Below are 11,060 nucleotides of genomic sequence, written 5' to 3' on the forward strand. Positions count from 1 at the left end.
TCTCCAATAATTCTACAAGTCTATGTCTGCTCTCACTGAAGTTAGTCAAGTCCTACACATAGTCAAGTCAAGTCTAATTACAAGTATTGGTCCAACAAGCTGCGAGGTCCTCTGGGTACTGGCCACCTCTCTGGGAATTCTGGCCTTAGCTGTGAAGATAATTACTTCTGTCTTCTACTCAGTAATGGCAGAAATTCACAACAGATGGATGTGAAGAGGTGGTGGGATATATCACAGCGCTGTCCGCAAGCTGGGTAAAAGAGTATTCTTTATATTTTAGCATATAACGCGTTTCAAGGACGCTTCATCCTTTTCCTCAGACATCAGATGTCTGAGGAAAAGGATGGAGCGTCCTTGAAACGCGTTATATGCTAAAATAAAAAGAATACTCTTTTACCCGGCTTGTGGACAGCGCTGTGATATATCCCACCACCTCTTCACATCCATCTGTTGTGTATTTCTGCCATTGTTTTGTCCCACACTGCTGCCTAGGCGGGATAAGCTGCAGTCCACTATTGATTCATCATTACCTCCAGAAGGAGATTGTGCTTACGAGTGTTGTGCCTCCATTCCAGCACAACACCATCTGGTGAGTCTTTTTCATATCTAAGGGGCTCCCCCTCATCATCTTTTGTTCTACACATTGGAGTGCTCTGTTTTCTTTTTTCTCTTCAGTTTCTACTCAGTAAAGCCTCCATTTACCCATAACTGGTTGTGAACTCTTGATTCACTACTAGCCCGTGGGATAGCGGAGAATCCGGGCGTGTGGTTTTCCTGAACCCGAAAACCATACTGGCGTTATAAACACATAGGGGTTAATACCATACGACCCCTGGGCTAATAACATCTGATCCCACCACTCTCACCGCAACACCTGTGGTCCCGCCATACACCGGTGGTTACCACAACTAGTCCCGATAATCTGTGTTCTCCCCCCCGCCTCACTTCTGTGACCCCCCTACCCCGGCATCTGTCTCGTGTTTGTTACATATATCGCAGGACACTGGAATTAAGACATCAAGAAGGAATTGGGTGAGTGATCCGTCACTATTCTTTTTTTAGTATGTGTATTATAATATGAACATGGATATACTTTTATTATAACAGATTAGAGAGATTTATAATGCTGGATAAATGCAATGCAGGCAATGAAGGTATGCAATAATTGGAACAGTGCAAGCCACAGGTGAAAGCTTACAACAATGATACACATATTTTAATAAGTCGAAAGTGCACAGCATGAAGAAAGAACATCACACATCGCCTAGAAATGTCATCTTCAGCCGGATGCCACTCTGTCCTGTGTGCCTTGAATAAAAAGAGAGGAAGAGATGTAATTGGTTTGCTGGTTATGACTCACTTGTGGATCATAAGATTTTTAATATCCTGTAGATGCACATGTATTGTACAAAAGAATCTCGAGTACATCTAAAGCCACAGAATGCCATATCTAAGTGATGGAAGAGACACTGATAAACGACCTGCAACACAGCCTGTGTGTCGCCATTGCTTAACATTGAGGCAGTCATTGATAAAGAAAAAGAACTCTTATTTATACAATCCGACCCTGTCATTTGGAGGCCATTATTAAATGGGAAGTTGACAGGAGAGGATATTTGTTTTCCTCTTTTATCCAGACAAGTACAGTTTTAACTTACTTTATTTTCTTATAAAATCTTAATCCAGGAGCCCTTAAAGGGGTACTCCGGCCCTAAGACATCTTATCCCCTATGCAAATCTGCAATCTTGCATTTGGCACCCACCTCTTTGGAGCTCAAAGAGGTGGGTGCTGAATGCAAGATTGCGGGAGTCCCCAGCGGCGGGACCCCCGCGGTCAGACATCTTATCCCCTATCCTTTGGATAGGGGATAAGATGTCTTAGGGCCGGAGTACCCCTGTAATGCATACAGTCTAGCACTTGTCAGGAAAGAAATGCAAAAATTAGTTCCAAATTGAGTTTAATAAATTATCAATAATTTAGAATAATCCAGCATTTACCAGGTTCTTAAATATATATTTTCATAAAATATTAATAATTTAGAATATCCGATCATCCGGAACCTAGCAGTTCCTTTTGATGCAGGTATTTTTTAACATAATTCTATGCATTTTGCCTTGCCCTCACTAACCACTGTGACGCTAAGTGGCACTGCTTGAGGCGAGTCATTCAACTTATCTCATGGCAGAAGCACCCCTGCTTCACACAGACTGGCATGCAGACTTCTTTCAGCCATCAATTGTCTCTGTAGCGTTTGACGCCCAAATGCTTTTGGCTTCTGGCTTCTCCAACATTGTCCCCATCTAGTCCTCATTCTCTACATAAACTTTTCATCCTGCTGCTCCTTTAATTTTACCATCCTGCTGCTTTTCCAATATTGTCCTTACTGCTGCCACAAGAGCCCTACTTACTATAGCTGCCTTAAAAAAATATTAGTGAGTAAATGTTAAGTGTTCCCCACACAATAAAAGTGCACTCATTTGTCATTGTCCACCCCTAGTGACAGAAACACAGGAAGTGTCCCCATGCAGTAAAATGTCCCATCAGTTCCCTTCTCACAGTTTTAGTGCTAGCTTACCCCCCCCCCCAAAGAGTGACAGTTTCTCATACACAGTTATAGTGCCCCCTTAGTGTGTTCACAGAGTAAAGATTCCTCAAAATTATCAATAAAATGATTTCCCAAAAATGATGACCAAAAGAGACTCCATGCCTCCTCTGGTCTATGTTTCACCTATACTCTTCCTGGGAATATGTCGTACAATATGCCAAATGTAACAATACCGCACCAACATATATAATCTACACTTGTCATAAAAAAAAAATGTTTTCACAACTTACCGTATATACTCGAGTATAGGCCGAGTTTTTCAGCACGATTTTTCGTGCTGAAAACACCCCCCTCGGCTTATACTCGAGTGAACTCCCCCACCCGCAGTGGTCTTCAACCTGCGGACCTCCAGAGGTTTCAAAACTACAACTCCCAGCAAGCCCGGGCAGCCATCGGCTGTCCGGGCTTGCTGGGAGTTGTAGTTTTGAAACCTCCGGAGGTCCGCAGGTTGAAGACCACTGCGGCCTTCAACATCATCCAGCCCCCTCTCACCCCCTTTAGTTCTGAGTACTCACCTCCGCTCGGCGCTGGTCCGGTGCTGCAGGACTGTCCGGTGAGGAGGTGGTCCGGTGAGGAGGTGGTCCGGGCTGCTATCTTCACCGGGGAGGCCTCTTCTAAGCGCTTCGGGCCCGGCCTCAGAATAGTCACGTTGCCTTGACAACGACGCAGATACGTCGTTGTCAAGGCAACGGCTCTATTCCGGGCCGGAAGCGCGGAGAAGAGGCGCCCCCGGTGAAGATAGCAGCCCGGACCACCTCCTCACCGGACCACCTCCTTACCGGACAGCCCTGCAGGACCGGACCAGCGCCGAGCGGAGGTGAGTACTCAGAACTAAAGGGGGTGAGAGGGGGCTGGATGATGTTGAAGGCCGCAGTGGTCTTCAACCTGCGGACCTCCGGAGGTTTCAAAACTACAACTCCCAGCAAGCCCGGACAGCCGATGGCTGCCCGGGCTTGCTGGGAGTTGTAGTTTTGAAACCTCTGGAGGTCCGCATGTTGAAGGCCGCAGTGGTCTTCAACCTGCGGACCTCCGGAGGTTTCAAAACTACAACTCCCAGCAAGCCCGGACAGCCGATGGCTGCCCGGGCTTGCTGGGAGTTGTAGTTTTGAAACCTCTGGAGGTCCGCAGGTTGAAGACCACTGAGGGCGAATGATGAGAAGAGGATGATGAAGGGGGGGGGGGTGTGGGGATGATGAAGGGGGGGGGGATGATGAAGGGGGGATGTGTGGGATGATAAGGGGATGTGTGGGATGATGACAAGGGGATGATGAAGGGGGGATGTGTGGGATGATGACAAGGGGATGATGAAGGGGGGATGTGTGGGATAAGGGGATGTGTGGGATGATGACAAGGGGATGATGAAGGGGGGATGTGTGGGATGATGACAAGGGGATGATGAAGGGGGGATGTGTGGGATAAGGGGATGTGTGGGATGATGACAAGGGGATGATGAAGGGGGGATGTGTGGGATAAGGGGATGTGTGGGATGATGACAAGGGGATGATGAAGGGGGGATGTGTGGGATAAGGGGATGTGTGGGATGATGACAAGGGGATGATGAAGGGGGGATGTGTGGGATGATGACAAGGGGATGATGAAGGGGGGATGTGTGGGATGATAAGGGGATGTGTGGGATGATGACAAGGGGATGATGAAGGGGGGATGTGTGGGATGATGACAAGGGGATGATGAGGATGTTAATGACGGGTCTGGATGATGACAGGGGGGGATGAGGTATTTCCCACCCTAGGCTTATACTCGAGTCAATAACTTTTCCTGGGATTTTGGGTTGAAATTAGGGGTCTCGGCTTATACTCGGGTCGGCTTATACTCGAGTATATACGGTAATCCAGAAATTTATTTATTAATAGAAAATAGACAATAACAACATCACAATACATACAAGACGGACAACCCCTATCCCATAAAAAACATGTACCCCACAAGCACCGGCGTCCCCCACCACAATAGCAGCACAGTGGAAATATGCACAAATAGCTCAATTTAACCTCCATATACTAAATCAGGGTAATGAAGCTAGTCCATAACTATAACAATACATCACATTAGTCTAACAGTATTCATTACCTGTTGCAGGCATATTACCCGTGACGATCTGGGGACTCCGTGCACCCTCAAAGGACGTCGTTTTGTGGGTTGCCCCACTTCGTCAGGAGGACTCTCTGGTCTATGACCTGCACTGACAGCAGCACAGGACAGACAGGTTTAATGGAATTGTTATCACTTTGTGACACAAGGGCACTGTTAGCCTATAGATGGTCCCAGGTGGAGACAGCTTCTTCAGGGCCAGACACAGGGGGTAAGAAACACCAATGTTGGGTAACTGATAACTGTCTTTTACTGAGCAGGTGCAGATGGTATTGCACACAGTACGGAGCAGAGTAAAAGGGATGCAGTGTAACCCTGGGAGCCCTGTTGCCTTGCTGGGACTTATTTTTGATTGAAAGAGCTTTATTTTCCGTTCAGTCATTACAAGTCGTACAATAAATTACAGTCACACAAAGCATGATAGTACAATACACAGCAAAGGTTCCCTAAGCTATACATCGCACACCATGCTACTCTAACATTCAGCTCAATCCTGCAATAGAAAGGCACAAGAGATCAGACAAAAACCAAATAATACAATCTGTGATCGGGGTAGGGGGCCTTGCTGGGACTTATGGTGCTTTTCACCCACTTGATTGATGTGGACTTTACATTTGAGACTGGAAGATATCTGACTCTGACTAGGGTTCTAACAAGGTACAATTACTATCACTGCCAGGGCTTGACTCACTGCTGTACAGGGGAACGCTTGCAGAATTTCGAGGCTGACTTGAGAAGATATTTTCTGCGGCTTCGCTCAGGATTCTCCACACACACCTTCCACCTCCTTTCCACGCTGTACTCAGCACACAGCTCTAGACTGAATATAGCACTGAACTGGACTGGGGCAACTCCTCCCCCACTACACTATATACTGGTCATTTTAGGGGTTCCCATTGGGCAGGCATGGTCACCTTGTTAACACTGCATCTCTTCTTAAAGGCACAGTACATAAATAACACAATAAATATAACAAATATAATGAATAAAATAAAGTGCTTGAACATAATACATAGTAAACATTTTCACAGTGGGCCCATCACAGGAGCAGAAGGCATGCCCGAGGAGATCCACAGCCCACAGGACAGCCTTTGGTGCTCAGACACCACACAGTGCTATTGAGAAATAGTGCTGCAGTACAAAGAACTGTGGGTAGTCACAGAAAATAGTGAAGGTAAATGGTACAGTAAATAAACAGGAATACCATCAATGTAATTTTTGTATTAAAGTTATGTTATTGTACAGCTACATCAGGACAAATGTGTATTGATATCAGATCTAAGTGGATGACTGATATATTCCCACCAGAGTTAGGAATATTAGCACATTGCACAGAATTTCCTGCCTCCTAGCATTTACACAAGTCAAGGAGAAAATAATGTCAAAATACGTTTGTAATTCTCCAGGTTCCCTTATCTTCCGCCTACTGCTTTCTGAGCTCTTTACAACTATAATAAGGTTTTAGTCCTGTTTTGTTGTGAACCTATGGAACGAAAAATCAAAGAATTTCTGTACGTAAATGTTATTAACAGACAGGAAGGATTTTATAAATGTCATTTTATTTCAGAGGAAATGCCCGGCATCTTTTATCCATTATTATGTGAATAATCCTGAATGCAGAATGTTGGCGAGTGCAATAGGCTACTTCATTCATTGTGTAATAACTATTACGGGAAACCTTCTCCGACGCAGCAGATATGAAATGGTATTCCTATTACTAGGTGGGTCTTGAAATCTAGCCAGACAGTTCTGTCAGGAAGACATCAATTATACATGATTTATAATATATGCTGGGGAATTTACAGTGAATGTCCACTCTTGAATGCCGTCTTTTTTAAATCTAAATACGTTCACAGTTCTCTAGAGATTTATTTCCTAATACATCTTTATAGGGGTCAGACTTCAGTTTTTCTGGTACAGATCTTCAAATCTCATGCATGGACTTAAAGGGGTACTCTGGTAGAATTTTTTTTTTTTAAAGGACATCTGCAGGATGGGGATAAGTGTCTGATTGCAGGGACCCCCCAATCGCACTATGTGAGCGGCTAATGCGCGTAGCGTCGACAGTATGCCCCCTCCACATGCAGTTCTTTGGGAGAGGTGGGGAGGCACGAACTCGGCTCCCCGCCTTTCCCATAGAGATACATAGAGGATGCGTGTCGGCCGTGACATCACGCTGCGGCCGGCACGTCTCCTGCACAGAAGAGCCGTGGCGGAGCTGTGGTCCCATGCAGGAGATCGCGGGGGGTTCCAGCTTTCATACCCCCTCCCACACCAGTGACCAATTTGTATAAGTTGGGATAAGTTGTATTTTGCTGCAGATGTCCTTTAAATCAACTGGTGCCAAAAAGTTAAACAGATTTATAAATATTACTTCTATTTAAAAATCTTAATCCTTCCAGTACTTATCAGCTGCTGTATGCTCCACAGCAAGTTCTTTTGTTGTTGATTTTTTTTTTCTGTCTGACCACAGTGCTCTCTGCTGACACCTCTTTCCATGCCAGGAACTGTCCATAGCAGGAGTAAATCCCCATAGCAAACCTATCCTGCTCTGGACAGTTCCTGACATGGACAGAGGTGACAGCAGAGAGCACTGTGTCAGACAGAAAATAAATTCAAAAAGAAAAGAACTTCCTCTGTAGTATACAGCAGCTGATAAGTACTGGAAGGATTAAGATTTTTTTTTTCTTTTTAATAGAAGTCATTTACAAATCTGTTTAACTTTCTGGCACCAGTTGATTTGAAGAAGAAAAAAAATCCCACTGGAGTACCCCTTTAAAATGAGATGACAGGGCCTGGTGTGCAGCTGCGAATTGGTTTATTTGCACCGGCCAGTCCTGCTTTAGTTTGTGGGAGATATTGTAGGCTTGTGGGGGTTGTGCACTATGGGGGAGATTTATAAAAACCTTTGCAAAGAAAAAGCTGTCCGGTTGCCTATAGCAACCAATCAGATCGCTTCTTAAATTTTGCAGAGGCCTTGTTAAAAATGAAAGAAGTGATCTGATTGGTTGCTATGGGCAACTGGGCAACTTTTCCTCTGGACAGGTTTTGATAATTCTCCCTCTATATTCTTAGATCAGTGAAAATGAAATGAGTTGCATGTCACTTGCTGTGGTTTCTGTATGGTTTAGCAATATTGCAACAGGCAAGTTAACCCCTGGATGTCATGTGGCCAGGGACCAAAGGGCAAGCGCTGGGAGATCACTGTGCAGCTGTGAATGATGGGAGACCATAAAACAAGTGAGTTTGCTGACAAGTTCTGGTTTTGATCACCATGTATATCTGAGGTAGTCAGAGCCTCACCTTTGTCTGTATACCGTATTTTTCGCCCTATAGGACGCACCGGCGTATAAGACGCACCCAGTTTATAGGTGCAAAATCTAAAAAAACAAAGATTTTGAACCCAATAGTGGTCTTCAACCTGCGGACCTCCAGATGTTGCAAAACTACAACTCCCAGCATGCCCGGACAGCCGTTGGCTGTCCGGGCATGCTGGGAGTTGTAGTTTTGCAACATCTGGAGGTCCACAGGTTGAAGACCACTGCATAGGAGGTAATACTCACGTGTCCCCACCGCTCCGAACCCGTCACCGCTGCCCTGGATGTCGCTCCATCGCTGTCGCCGTGTCCCCGTCGATTTGGAACGTCTCTGCTGCCGGCCGGGTATCCTCGCTCTCCGTCGCCGCCATCACGTCGCTACGCACGCCGACGCACGTACGCGACGACGTGATGACGAGGAAGGAGAGCGCCGGCATACAGGGGATCCCTGAACGGAGAAGACACAGAGGAGGCAGGTAATGTCCCTCCCGGTGTCCTGTAAGCACTAACCCGGCTATTCAGTCGGGCTGTTCGGGACTGCCGCGGTGAAATCGCGGCGGTCCCGAACAGCCCGACTGAACAGCCGGGTTAGTGTCACTTTTCCTTCAGACGCGTCGCGGTCAGCTTTGATCAGCGCATCGGAAGGGTTAATACAGGGCATCACCGCGATCGGTGATGTCCTGTATTAGCCGCAGGTCCCGGCCGTTGATGGCCGCAGGGACCGCCGCGATAGGGGTGTATTCGCCGTATAAGACGCACCGACTTTTTCCCCCCAGTTTTGGGGAAGAAAAAGTGCGTCTTATACGGCGAAAAATACGGTATGTGTTATTCTACTCATATATTTCTACTGGATCCAGCCACTGTGACCCCGTCCCAAATAACATGCTTGCACTTGGAGAAAAGGGAAAGGGCGCAATCATGTAAGATTTGTTGTATGGCTCATGTTTCCGTACCTTTTTTTCTTTTCTTTTCTTTTTTTTTTCAGAACTATTTGGTGAAACGAATAAGTGGATTTTTTGATCATTTGAAAAATAAAACAAAATCGGCATTTCTGGTTGTCTTGGGGACATCTGGGGTAATTGGAGAGGGGAGTGAAATGTTTTCTCATTTTTGATGCAGATGTGAGGTTGAAAACATCTGTCTGTTGCCTCCACATGTGGATTTTTAAGACTCTACATCTGTATCCTAAATGCTGTCCTTTGTAGTATTAATTTGTTGCAATGTTACATTTCATTCAATTGTTCTTGCAGCTTTTCAAGGTGCTTTTGATAATCCTCTTGGCTCTTACAGCAGAAGGGAACGGCTCACAATCCAACAAAACAGCAATGTAATTAGTCCATTATGAATATGACTGTATTAGCAGACACAGTCCTCCCCGTGATCAAAAGAAGAAAAAAAACTATCCTCAGTATTTTGTTTTGACTCAAAATGACTAAACAGCTTGGCTCTTTAATCAAAGCTCATTGTTACCTTTCCCGCATGATGCTGCAAATGATTTCTCATTAAGACCAAATGAATTCTATTGCGCATCATTTACAGGACAACAACCACACTTGTTATTTAAGTTACATCTGCAAAGTGGATGAATGGGAAATGTAAGCATAGAGCATTATGGGAAATGAGGCCAGTTCTATTGTGCTATCACATAGAATGTGTGTAAGTCACTTGTAGACTTCTATTATGTGTAGTAGAGTCAAAGGAGTCACATGTAGAAAAAGTATCTTTTGGATAGTTTTTTTGCCTTGAATATACGCAGCGTATTTCATGCTGTGCAAAATCTGCTGTGCAGCGGGAAATATGCTGTGCATTCTCCTATGAACAGACACACAGGGCTTCCCTGTATCGCCCTGGGTGTGCAGTGAGGTTTGGAGGCGGGCCTCAGTGACACAATCACTTCGTCTCCAAACTTCACTGCACACACAGGGCTGCCGCGGGGATGAAGAGGAGAATATTAAGCATATTTCACGCTTTGTACAGAAGATGTGGTAAAATCAAAAATGTAGATTTTTTTTTTTAGTATGTCTAGAGAGGTTAAAGGGGCCCTGATCACATACCTTTTACAGTATGTTGAGTGGGCCTCCTGTTCCCAAGATATGGAGCTTTTTATGTCCCATCTGATGGTCTGTGAATCTGTTAGATAGGGTCTGTGGTCATAGTGCGGGCTATGTGATCATTGTGCGGGCTATGTGGTCATAGTGCGGGCTATTTAGCGCTGGCTAAACTGACTGCTGTTAGACTGCAACACCTCCTTGCTCTTCCTTTCCTGCATGCACAGGCCAAGGGAGTGCCACAAAAATCTGCACACAGAGCTGAAGGGGCAGCACATAGCATAGAAGAGAGGAAGACCCGAGGCTCCGCTACTGACAATGGTACACACTAACAGCATTCAGTAGGAGGTTAATGAGGAAAGTGGAAAGAGCGCGGCGCAGGCTGGCAGCAGCTTCTTAGACAACCTGGAAGATGTATGGAGATACTGTGTCCCTGGTCCCAGGAGAGAGGGTAGCTGGGATGGAGTGAGAGGGAGAGGGGATGCTGATAACTGTCTCCTGTAAAGAAAATTGTGTCCCTGTAGCCAAGGGTGTGTGGAGGGTTTGCGCACGCCTCAGCCAATCACTGTCCAGGTCACATTCGGCTACAGGGACACTGTTTTTTTTTTTTTATTACACCAGCATGACCATGGAGGCCAGAACTAAATGAACAAGACGGACCAGACCAGCCACAAAAAGAAAATCTGGTGACTGTCTGGAGGCCCTTCAGCTGGTATAGACCGATGGGCTGCAGCCCCTATAGCTCCTTATAATTCTGCTCATGGCCAGCATGCCAACTTCCCTCCTACTCTATTCTGAATTGAAATACACATAAGGGTGAATTCACAAAGGACAGATGTGTTGCAGTAATATCTGCGACTGTCCCTTTGATTTGAGTAGGACTTCCATGTGTATGCTGCCAAGACAATCCCATTCACTCCACTCAGAAGAATGGAACTGATTTTCAGCCAAAGAGATTTTTACCCAGACAGCCACTTTTT

The 11,060-nt window shown here is 45.6% G+C and overlaps 1 long non-coding RNA gene across 1 annotated transcript; it reads right to left on the minus strand.

Annotated features, from left to right (window-relative positions):
• Positions 1-1,197: 1,197 nt before the first annotated feature.
• On the minus strand, positions 1,198-10,149 carry LOC130277665 (uncharacterized). Its single transcript, XR_008845513.1, has 3 exons — positions 10,087-10,149; positions 4,695-4,806; positions 1,198-1,308 (listed from the first exon to the last, which is right to left on the minus strand). It is a non-coding gene; the product is annotated as an uncharacterized LOC130277665 (long non-coding RNA).
• Between the last annotated feature and the right edge of the window lie 911 nt (positions 10,150-11,060).

The sequence above is a fragment of the Hyla sarda genome, chromosome 6 (assembly GCF_029499605.1).
Source record: "Hyla sarda isolate aHylSar1 chromosome 6, aHylSar1.hap1, whole genome shotgun sequence".
In the NCBI taxonomy this organism is placed as follows: Eukaryota; Metazoa; Chordata; class Amphibia; order Anura; family Hylidae; genus Hyla; species Hyla sarda.